Here is an 11,620-nt window from a genome sequence, read left to right on the forward strand (position 1 = left end):
GATATGGGTGGAAGGCCAAAAGACTGGGGCTTGGGATTAGCCCACCTCGGGGTATGTGAAGAGCTGTTATAACTTGATTGTACGTAGGAACGAAACAAAGCCTCTGGATTTAAATACGGTCCATGAAAAGAAGGAGTAAAATTAGACCATTTGAAGGGTTGTTGTTCTCTTGTGAAACGTTGTTGGCCAGATGGTTTAAGCAGATTCTCAGGGTAAAAATAGCTGAGATTCCGCGTGGATATCCCACCCTCGTTGTTACCCACATACCAATCAGTAAGGTGGGTTACAACTCTGTGATCCCTAAAGTTAATGATCACTGTATCACCCTCTATGTCCTTAGGGCGTAAACCCACCCACTTGCATCTTCTGACTGAGATAATGTCCCCATTAAGATGAGCAGGAAGGGGTCTATTAGTTTTCAGCCAGAAAATGACTTTGTTTTTTAGGTTTTCGTTATTTTCCCGGTTCCCATTGGAAATTGGGGGCACTCCCGTCATGATAATTAAAAAATTGGCTGAGTCTGCGGGGAGTTCCACAATGTTCCTACGAGTTAAGGAATGACTAAGATTAGGAGTATCAATTTTGGCAGCACCATGTTTTACAGATGGTAATAATCTCTCATTAGATGGTTTGTTAGGGGCCACCATGGGCTTCACTTTGGAAGGGTTAGGGTTGGAGGCATGAGGTGGATTAGATGCCAAATCCGGGGCCTTGGGTTTAGTAAAACCTTTGGAGTTGTTATTTTTAGATAGGTGGCTAGAAACAATATTTGTAGCACTAGGCACACTATTTGTGACACTAGGCACAGTATTTGTAGCACTAGGCACAATATTTGTGACACTAGGCATAGAAGGTATACCAACCTGCCCATCAGAGCTTGCATGAGGGGGTAGACCCACAGACGCCAAAAATCGATCCATTTTATCTCCCAAAATCCTCACACGCTCCAACAAGGGAAGCATGTGTGATCTTATGAGTTTCTCAAGAAATTCATAACTATCCTTATTAAACCCAGTTAAAGCAACCTCAGGCGAGGATGGGTGGTGTGGGGTGACTAGGGGTGCCTCAACCACTGGCAATGCCATAAACTCAGTAATAGGTTGAACTATAAAGGGAGAAGGGGTATGGTGACTTGGGCCTTTTCTTTTAACACCACCCTTCTTCCTTTTTTTCCTTGGTGGAGAACACACAACCTTGTTGGCCTTAATAGGCTTAGAACCGGTAACGCTAGCATTATGTAACAAAGTGATCTCACTTGGGCCAACACAGTCCAAAGATCGATTTGTTAGTGTTGAGTGTAGATTAGGAGCCATAGTCTGAACGACAGGGGTGTTAAGGTCAATGAGACTGATGGATACGGGAGATGAACTATTGATATGGGCCTCACTAATAATGCTGGAACGAGCAGGGGAGATATTAGGAGCTCTGAATATACTGGGAATTTGGTCCATACCGAACATGTCCGCTTCAATTGGCTTCTTCCCTGGAGCAACCGTATCCTGTGTAGTATTTAAGTCTGGTTGGGTGAACAGCGGTAGGTTTTTAAGTTGTTCAATGGAGCGACGTCGCTCAGCGCGTCGCTCCGCTAAGAGGAGTTCCTTGTCGACCTCCTTGTGTGCCCTCTCGAAATATTTATCGAGTGGCCCCAAGAAGGAAACACCCACCCCAGAGGGGAGTGGGGTAGTCATAACAACTGATGGACTGTATTTAACTAGCTACTCACAAAACCCACCTGTGTGACCAAATAACAGTACAACAATTTAGAAAATAAATAAATTAACAGGACGTGTCAGTAACCTGGCCCGGCCCGGCCTCCTTCGGCCCCTGACGGCCACAGACGGTCCCGCCCTTGTCCCGGGCTTCGCCCGGCGCGCTCCCGCGCTGCGTTACTGAAGCACAGTAATAAGGGAGAGATAGGGCGGGGGGCGGGGCAGACAGGGAGAGCGACCCAGGTGTTGTGGGTTGACCTCACGCAGGGACTCCTGGAATTTTGAGTCCCTGCGGGTCCGCTCGCAGCCCTGTGCTTCCCTCTGACAAGCGCCCAGCTGCGCAGCCCCTTCAGACTCGGTGCTCCTCTCCCGCCTCACGAAGCGGGACCCGCGGAGCGGGTCCGGCGAGGAGCTGGTAGGGTGGAGAGGTGAAATCCGGCGTGTAGTAAAGCAGCCCACAGCAAGGGTCAAACAGGCAAAAGATCCCACGACGTGTAGAGGCTGGGCTGGTTTTGATGCTGGGACGAGGGGAGGGGCAGACAGGGAGAGCGACCCAGGTGTTGTGGGTTGACCTCACGCAGGGACTCCTGGAAGTTTGAGTCCCTGCGGGTCCGCTCGCAGCCCTGTGCTTCCCTCTGACAAGCGCCCAGCTGCGCAGCCCCTTCAGACTCGGTGCTCCTCTCCCGCCTCACGAAGCGGGACCCGCGGAGCGGGTCCGGCGAGGAGCTGGTAGGGTGGAGAGGTGAAATCCGGCGTGTAGTAAAGCAGCCCACAGCAAGGGTCAAACAGGCAAAAGATCCCACAAAGTGAATTTATGGATCTTGTCAAAGTAAGCAGGCCAGCCAGCTGACCTCTGACCCTTGCCTAACACAAATCTTCAAGAAAATTATTTTAACTACCTCTGCTACCACACCAGTAAGAAGAATCGTCAATAATTCTTTAAATACGGAAATCTTTACAGAAGACTTAAAAATGTCATAGATATGCCCATTGTTAAAACAAACCTGGACCAACATGACCCAAAAAAACTACAGACTGATTACAAATGGATCATTCCTGGGCAAACTGATGGAAAGAAGAGCATTCATCCACATGTCACAATCAATTGAAGATAACTCCATACTTTACGACTTCCAAACAGTATTTTGCCCAGGAAGATGCACAGAATCTGCCTTCATTGTCATCTGGGATTACCTTAAAAATAACAAGATGATGGACTGAGTGCTGAAACCTTTCAACCACTCGCCCTCAGTCAAGAGATCTGGGTTCAATCCATCGTTCCGTTGCTCACTATGTGACCCAAGTGTGGAACCAGCCATATGCAAATCATTCTTGACCCTGCTCCTCATGGAAACAGTCCAGTCTGAACTGCTAGGCCACGACCTCCCTGGACCAAAAATGAACATCCTGGGACCAATTTCAGGGTATCACCCTTCATCAGCCAGGCTAGCTTGAATCCAGTGACACAGCAAGCAAGGGACCCACATCTGAGCAAACCCTTAGCCACTATGGGTGATCAATGCAAATACAACAAAATGATGGACAGAGTTCTGAAACATTTCAACCACTTACTCCCGTCAAGAGATCTGGGTTTAATCCATCGTTCTTTTGCTCACTATGCCACCCAGTTCGTGCCCAGCCCTATGCAATCAGCTTTTTAAAAGCACAGTCAAGACTTTTTCATGAGGGAGTGGCCAACAAATGGCCGAGTAGAACGTGCGGCGTTGAACCAGCACTATCCTGTGGTGCTGATTCCAGTGCCGACCTTGCCCCATCATCCTGTAAGCCCGGTGAGCCACCTGGGAGGGCTGAAGCTGTGAGAAGGTGAGCAGGTGGGCGACAAGAACGCAGTGCAGTCGGAGAGCGGAGCCACCATTTTGGCCCAGGAGACACTCGGGTTTGGGTTCGGGCGCGCCTGGGACCTTGAGCGAGCAGTCTCTGACGGGGCCCTAAGTTGAGCTGATCTGCAGTGGAGGCAGTTAACGCACTGACCTGGGAGTTGGACTTGTCACGGAGGTCGGCTGCGCGGATGCAGATGCCTGGAAGACGGTGGGGCTTGTGCGACCGGCCGCCCGAGTTTCGCGGGGGACTGTGGCCTACCCTGCCAGGGGAGTCAGGTGCATACTAGTGAGCTGGGCGGGCTATTGCCACGGAGGCACTTGGAGAAAATTGATGGCCGGAACACGCTGTACAGGGGTGGGCTCCTGAGGTGCAATATAGCCGGGACAGACCTGTGGAGGCTGGGAGGTGCACCGGCCTGCAGTGACAGTGTGGGGGAATCCCTCCTAGTGGCACAGTGGGGAGAGCCCGCCAGAAACATGCTGCATGAATGCTTGTGGCCCCCATATGCTGGACAGGTATCTGAATTATGCGTAGCCACTACCCCAGGGACTACAGCAGAATGATGTGCGAGAGGAGGCTGATGAGGAGAGGACACAGAGGGAGGACGCACGAGAGCCCTCTCTGAGTGACATATTGGCGGCGATGCAGACGACCAGGAACAAGATGATGACCAGAATCGACACAGTGGCGATCGATGTGAGCCTTCTTCGCTGTGACCTTCGTAAGGTCTTGGACAGGGTCACATCTGTGGAGTAGAATTTGAATTCCCTTCAAACAGACGTAAAGGCTCTACGGACCACAGTTAAGGACCTCCAGAGGAAGACGATTGGGCTGGACGAGCGCGCCAAGGATCCAGAGGGGTGCTCCCGAAGGAATAATATGAAGTTCGTGGGGTTTCCTGAGCGAGCAGAAGGACTCTCTGCTGACTTGTTCTTGGAAGACTGGATAACAAAGATCCTGTCCCCTGGTAAACCGTCCAAATTTTAACATTGAAAGGGACCACAGGGCATTGGTTTCCCCGCCGGGGCCAGGGGCGCTGTCGCGGGCCATTATAGCATGCTTCTTTCATTATCGGGACCGGGACTACCTTCTGCAGTCTACCCCCACCAAGCCCAACCTACAATTTGAAGGGCATCACACTGCTATTTTTCTGTATTATACCCAGAGGGTGCAGGTCCATTGACGTACCTTTCTGGTTGTAAAACGGCGTATGAGGGAAGCAGGGTTGAAATACAGCCTTCTGTATCGGGCCAAGCTCCGGGTGGAACACAAGGGCAAGACTCTGTTCTTTGGATTGGCAATGGTGGCCCCCAACTGGATGGACAGCACGGGATATTAAGAGCTGCATAAGAGGACTTAGACACAGTCAGGACAGCGCACAATGTCATTGGAACGGAATAGATGACACCGCCGAAGGAATGGGACAACTGGACAACGGGGATTCTGGGAGGGTTCAGGTGTGCGCAGATGGAACCTTGCAGGTGCTGGAGGGTTTGCAGGACTCAATAGTTGCCTCGTCGGAGGTTATCCCGTACACAAATGTTGACTGAATAATTAGTGGGGAATGAGAACGATGGCTGGGACACTGGATATACAGATAAGTGTCTGTAGCGTACCACTTGTTATACTAAATGTTATCTGATGCATGTTCTAAGTTTGGGGTGAGGATTAAATGTATATGCGGGCTGCGGGGTAGTAAGGCACGCCCCTCATTAGTGGCTGTATCGTCTCCCGGGAGCTAGAGGCCCAGTTTTCGCACCTGGTTCGGGATCCAGTCACTTGCGTGGCACTGATGTTCGAAGGGAGTCAGAGTGTGCCCCTATAGGACAGCCTCTGGGTTTCAAGGAAAGGAAAGTTGGGAGAAATCCTACTTTGTTTTTGAGTGAGCCTAAGGGGGGGTGGTGTAGGGTGGTTGATGGAACTGCTCACTTGCTATATTAGCGGGGGAAGGTATTGTTTTACTGCCCAGGGGGAGGGGGTGGATCAGGGAGTTTGCACTGTTGCGGTTGATGTTTTCAGTTATTGGGGACCACAAGGGAACACCTGTCTGAGTCAAAACCTACCACTGAACGATCGGCATGAGAATGTCCAGGCAGGATGAGAATGGGATTGGGCCGCCAGGTGTATGGGCTTATGGCTCCCTCCTTGACGAAGCTACATGGAATATATGGGGCATGGCCACGCTAGAGAAACAAGGTGGGTACATGCATTTTTACGGAGATATAAAATAGCCATAGCGGGGTTGCAAGAGACACATGTTTGGGGGAGATGCTACCATTTATTAGACGTAGATGGTGCGGACAGATTTATGCCACATCGTTCTCTGGATTTGCGCGGGGGCACTAATTTGGGTGGCTTCTGGGACCCCTTTCTAGCATGTACATCACGTGCTGGATCTTGAGGGACGTTATGTAGTATTACATGGGGGGCTGGATGGACAGGAAGTATGCATGATAAACGTATATGCCGCTAATGTGGATGCACCGGTCTTTTTTTATGATGTGATGAAGGTAGCGACCCCATACTTGGGGGGAGAAGTTATATTCCTGGGGGATGTTAACTATGTCGTAGATGGGACATTAGACCATGAGCCTCCCCATGCGAATACCAAACAAGGCATGACTGGGGCTCTGACAGATGTGATGAGGGAGATGGGCTTGACTGATGAATGGCGGACTCGCCATCCGGCGTTGTGTGTGTGCTCCTGTTACACCCCGGCATCCAACACGTACAGTAGGCTGGATCAGTTTTTGGTATCGCAGACTTTGATGCCTAAGGTGGAGAAGGTAACGTACCTTCTGAGGCACCTTTCGGACCACTCCCCATTGCTGGCAACGCTGATTTATGGCCAGACCCAGAGCAGTGATTCCTACATGGCGGCTCCAAGCAGAGATGCTTACGGACCCGCCCTTTGCCGGAAAGCTGGAGGAGGAACTTACGTCTTATTTCAGGATTAACTGGGGCTCGGCGACGTCGTGGGTCATGGAATGGGAAGCGATGAAGGTGGTTGTGAGGGGGGTTTGCCTCAGCACAACTTAGGGCATCCGAAAGCAACTGGAAAGGGACGTGCAGACCGCTGAGCGATGACTGGCGGAATTGTAAGGGGTGTTGCAGTCAGAGCATCAATACTGGACTGAGTGGAGGGAGAAGCAGGAGGAATTTCCAGCAGTATTGTGCCGCCTGGAGAAGTTTCATTACACCGCATACCGGCAGCGTCTGCTTGTAGAGGGAGATCGCTCCGGTGCCCTGCTGGGGAGGTTGATCCGTACTGAGACGCACCCCTCAGTTATAGTGCAGATGAAGACTGCAGATGGGCATATGGTATACAGCCAGCATGGCTTTCTGGATACCCTGGCGGACCATATGGCCGGAGAATACGCACGGCGCCAGGACCTCATGCGGGAGGACCTGAGGGATTTTTTAATACACTAGGGCTCCCCTGCTTGGAGGCTGAGATCAGGGAGTTGCTGGATGTGCCACTCTCGAAAGAGGAAATTCTGGGAGGGATTAAGTCTCTGAAATCAGCCAAGAGTACCCGTGGTGATGGCCTACCGGCCGAATTCTATAAGAAATTCACGCATGTCTTGGCAGATTACCTCCTTGAGGTATACAACGAAGGCTTTCAGTCGGGGGCACTCCCGCCTTCCATGAATGAGTCGGTGGTGGTGATGGTTCCTAAGGTGGACAGGGATGATCCACTTCCAGGGTCATACAGGCCCATATCCCTGCTTAACCTCGACATGAAGATCCTTAGCAGGGTTATGGCTGGGCGTTTGCAACCATACCTGTGTAGGCTCGTTCACTTGGATCAGGCGGGTTTCATTCCTCAGCGTAGTACGGCCATGAACCTCAGATGCCTGTCTCATGTATGGCACTCATCCGTGCTTCAGTAGGAGGAATGTGCGTTAGCACTTCTTGACATCAAACAAGGGTTCGACTCTGTGGGTTGGTCATATCTCTGGGAGGTTCTGCGGGCAATGGGAGTGGGAGGCTGGTATTTACAATGGGTGCAGCTGCTGTACTCGGAGCCTTGTGCTACGATTAGAGTGGGGCAGTTAGTGTCTCAGGCCTTCTGACCGCATAGGGGCACCAGGCAGGGGTGCCCACTATTGCCATTGCTTTTCTCTGTGGTGATGGAGCCCCTGGCAGTGGACCTCCGAATGAGGATGGCACCATTCAGGATCAAAGTTGGTGAATCTAACCACATGGTGTCCATGTATGCGGACAACACCATGGTGTCCGTCAGGGACGTGGGAGCGGCAGTGCCAGTGCTGTTCCGTGCTTTGGAGGGGTTTGGGAGTGTGTCGGGCTTGCGGATCAACCAGGGGAAGTCCAGGTTGGTTCAGCTGGGACGATTGGCCCTACGCATGGACGAGGACCTTCCGGAAGTGGGTCTCCCATGGGTCTGGTCCACATCACGATATTTGGGGGTACGGCTAGCAGATACTTCTGAGCAATTTCTGGCGCATAATATCGGTAGGGTCATGGAGTCTGAGAGGCTCGGTACATTTCTGGTGAGAGTTGTCATTATCCCTTAAGGGGAGGATAGCGCTGACAAAAATGGTGGTCCTGCCCCGGTGCTTGTACGCGATGCAGCACTCCTTCTATCAGATCCCCCAATCCTTTTTTGTTGAACTAGACAAGCTTCTTGTAGACTTGTTATGGGGGTCCAAACGCAAACAAGTTAGTCTGGCCACTCTGCAATGAACTTGGCAGGCGGTCCCATGCCTAGAATACTACTACATCACTGCACAGTTTCAGCACGCAGTGCATTGGTTGGATGGGGACAACAACTGGGATACAACCCTGCTAGCGGGGTCTTTTGGAGAAAGGGAGCTACCGGAGTTACTGATGATGGGGGCGGGGCGCCTCCGACATGTTATTATATAGTGCGACATGTGGCGGAGATGTGGGAAGTGACGGTCCGGAAAGTAATGAAGAGGGCTCCGTATGCTCCGGACATGCCCCTGTGGGTGGTCCAGCCATTTCGTCAGACTACCGCATCAATGTCAGTAGGGAAATGGCGGGAGGGGGTTGTCAGGCCATGGGCGACCTTTATGGTGATAGGCTCGGGAGATGTTTGAGCTGGGTTCAGGGCAATTCTTACAATATGAAAAGATTGCTCAGGTGGCGAAAGACCTTTCGCCTTCGTACCCGGATGAACCTGCGGTCTCCCGGACACTACAGACTCTGTTAATAAAGGCTAAAGGCAGAAGGCTGATTTCACATTTGTATTGGGCGATCCGGGATGATCGAGTACATGGGGGGTTGCCGATTCAAGAGAAATGGGAGGCACTGACAGGGGATACTTTTAGCGACAGGAACTGGATCAAGATCCATGAAGGGGTCAAACTAGTGAATGCAAACACAAGGTTTAAATTAATTCAATTTAACTATGTACACCAAACATACTTGTCCTGACGTTGTTACGCAATATCTATCTGGAGCGGTCGGGGCAGTGTCCCTGGTGTGGAGAAGCTGAGGCTGCATTCATACACGTGGCCTGGACATGTCCTGAGCTGCAGGGATACTGGGCGTTGGTTCTAGAGGTACTGGGGGGGAGGGGGTGACAGGCTGGGAGATAGCAGGAGAGATCCGGTTGGTATAGCTGGTATTGTTACCTCTTCTCAAGAAGAAGAACCTTTTTTCGAAAGCTAGTCCTTTTAGGGCTGGTGCTTGCAAAGAGGCGGATTGCCATATCATGGATGGGCTGTCGTTCGCCCAGCATATCACAATGGGTGCGGGATGTGCAGGAGTGGGCGACTGCCCAGGTTATTCGAATGCAGCGGCTCAGAAAAGACGAGAAAATAGAAGAAGACGTACATGCTTGGAGGGCTGTGGTGGCAGAGCTGGTGACTGGGGGTACAGACGGAGCAGATAGTAACTCAACGGGAGGAGTGTACACTCAGGGCAGGAGTCAGAAAATAGCAACAGGGTGAGAGATCCAGGGTAGCGTGGTTCTACCGGAATGGGCAAAAGGAATGGAAAGATTCAGCCCATCAGGGTATGCCATACGGGATCCTACACCAGATATGGTTGGGGGGAGTTTTTGTTGGTGGAAGGGGGGGTGGGAGAGGAGGCAGGGGGCAGGGATTTGTAAGATTGTTCATGAGTACAGCATGATACAGAAGCTACATACAGGAGAAGCAGAAGGAAGGGACACCCGGGAAAAGCTTGTATATTACTGCTGTTGTACTCAGGTTATGGCCTGCGGGATCTGGACGGTGACCATTCAGTGTGCTATACCCATCCCATGGCACATGCTGATATATGTACAACCTGTCTGTTTAAAAGATCAATAAAGATATATTTAAAAAAGACTGATTTTCATATGGCTAGGTCTAAACTGGAATGGCATGGCGTGCAAAAAACTATGTATATAGGACCAGATCTCAGTACTGGGGTGAATGTTTGCCATTGTTTCAGCATTCTGTTCATCAATTGTTATTTTTGCATTTGCCACCCTAAGTGGGAAGGGTATGGCCAGACGTGGGTCCCATGCTCACCATGCCACTGCAGACAAGCTAGCCTGACTGATGAGGGGTGATACCCTGAAATCGGTACCAGGATGCATGTTTCCGGTCCAGGGAGGACCTGGCCTGGCAGTTCGGGCTGGACTATTCACATGGGTAGCATGGTCAAGACTGATTTGCATAAGGCTGGGCCTAACCTGGAATTGCATGGTGTGCAAAAAAAGAATAGATTTAGGCTCAGATCTCTGTATGGGGGTCAATGTTCGACATTGTTTCAGCATTCCGTACATCAAATGTTCTTTTTGCATTACCTTAAAAATCCAGTAGACCAGAACGGGTTTGCTGCGCTATTCCTCTTGGACTTTTCAGCTGCCTTCAACACAGTTGACCATGACACTATAATACAAAGACTCTATGAAGCCGGAATAAAGGAAACTGCTCTGGACTGGATCACATCGTACCTTGAAAACAGAACAAATGTCATCCATATTTCCCCTTTATACATCCAAACCATACTTCACAAAAGCATGAGGTCCCTCAAGGCTCCATCATCTGATGTTGCTTCTCAACATCGACATGAAGTCATTAACTGCAATGATCAATTAATTTCAGCTCAACTATGTTCATGACACATGAATATTTCTTAAACTGGAAAGCCCCTAAGACATTGGAAACTCCAAAATCTTCAGTTGCTCAGAACCGTTAGTCAGTGGATGACATCGCGTCATCGTAAATTGAATGCCTACAAAACTGAAATACTCACATGTGATAATTGGAATATTATGGCCCACTCTGCGCATGGCCTGACGATCTTGGACCACCTACTAAAGTATCTAAGGAAGTAAGAAACCTTGGAATTACCATGGACTACAAGCTATCAATGAATGCCCAAGTGGACAAATTAGCAAGATCAAGCTTCATTACTATGAAAAATCTGTTACACATCTTCCCCCACATAGGATTTCCACACAAGGTCCAACCTACAATCTCTCTTGTACTGTCTAAAGTTGATTATGGTTCTACCACAGATCATCTTTATCAACTATAAAAAGACTACAACAAATTCAAAACTTTGTTGCCAGACTACTCCTACATGTAAAGCCACAAGCCCATAGCTAACCTGCCTTGAGGGTCCAACAATTGCCAACCGATGCACCTTCAAGCTGTTTTGTATCACCCACAAAGCAATACATGGATTAGGACCACTTTTTATCAGGAATAAAATCACCAAATACATGCAACAAAGGAACCTCCGCTCTAGATTGGCACCTTGACTCAAAACCCAAGCATACATGCAAAAAAACATAGGTGGTACACCTTTTTCTGTTCAAGCAGCCAAGCTATGGAATTCATTATCCCCAAATATAAGATCCATGGTTAACTATCTTATCTTCGAACAACTACTCAAGAGTTTGCTCTTTTCAACATGGCCACCATACTCAAAACACAAATATACAGCATATTACTGTGTATGTAAACATTTATAATTTGATTATATGAATGTATTTAGATATGTGCATGTCTTTGTACACAAAAATATTTAAATTTAAATATATATATAATTGGCGTACTATCGAATGTTTCTAGGTATTTATC

The sequence above is a fragment of the Lissotriton helveticus genome, chromosome 3_1 (assembly GCF_964261635.1).
Source record: "Lissotriton helveticus chromosome 3_1, aLisHel1.1, whole genome shotgun sequence".
NCBI lineage: Eukaryota > Metazoa > Chordata > Amphibia > Caudata > Salamandridae > Lissotriton > Lissotriton helveticus.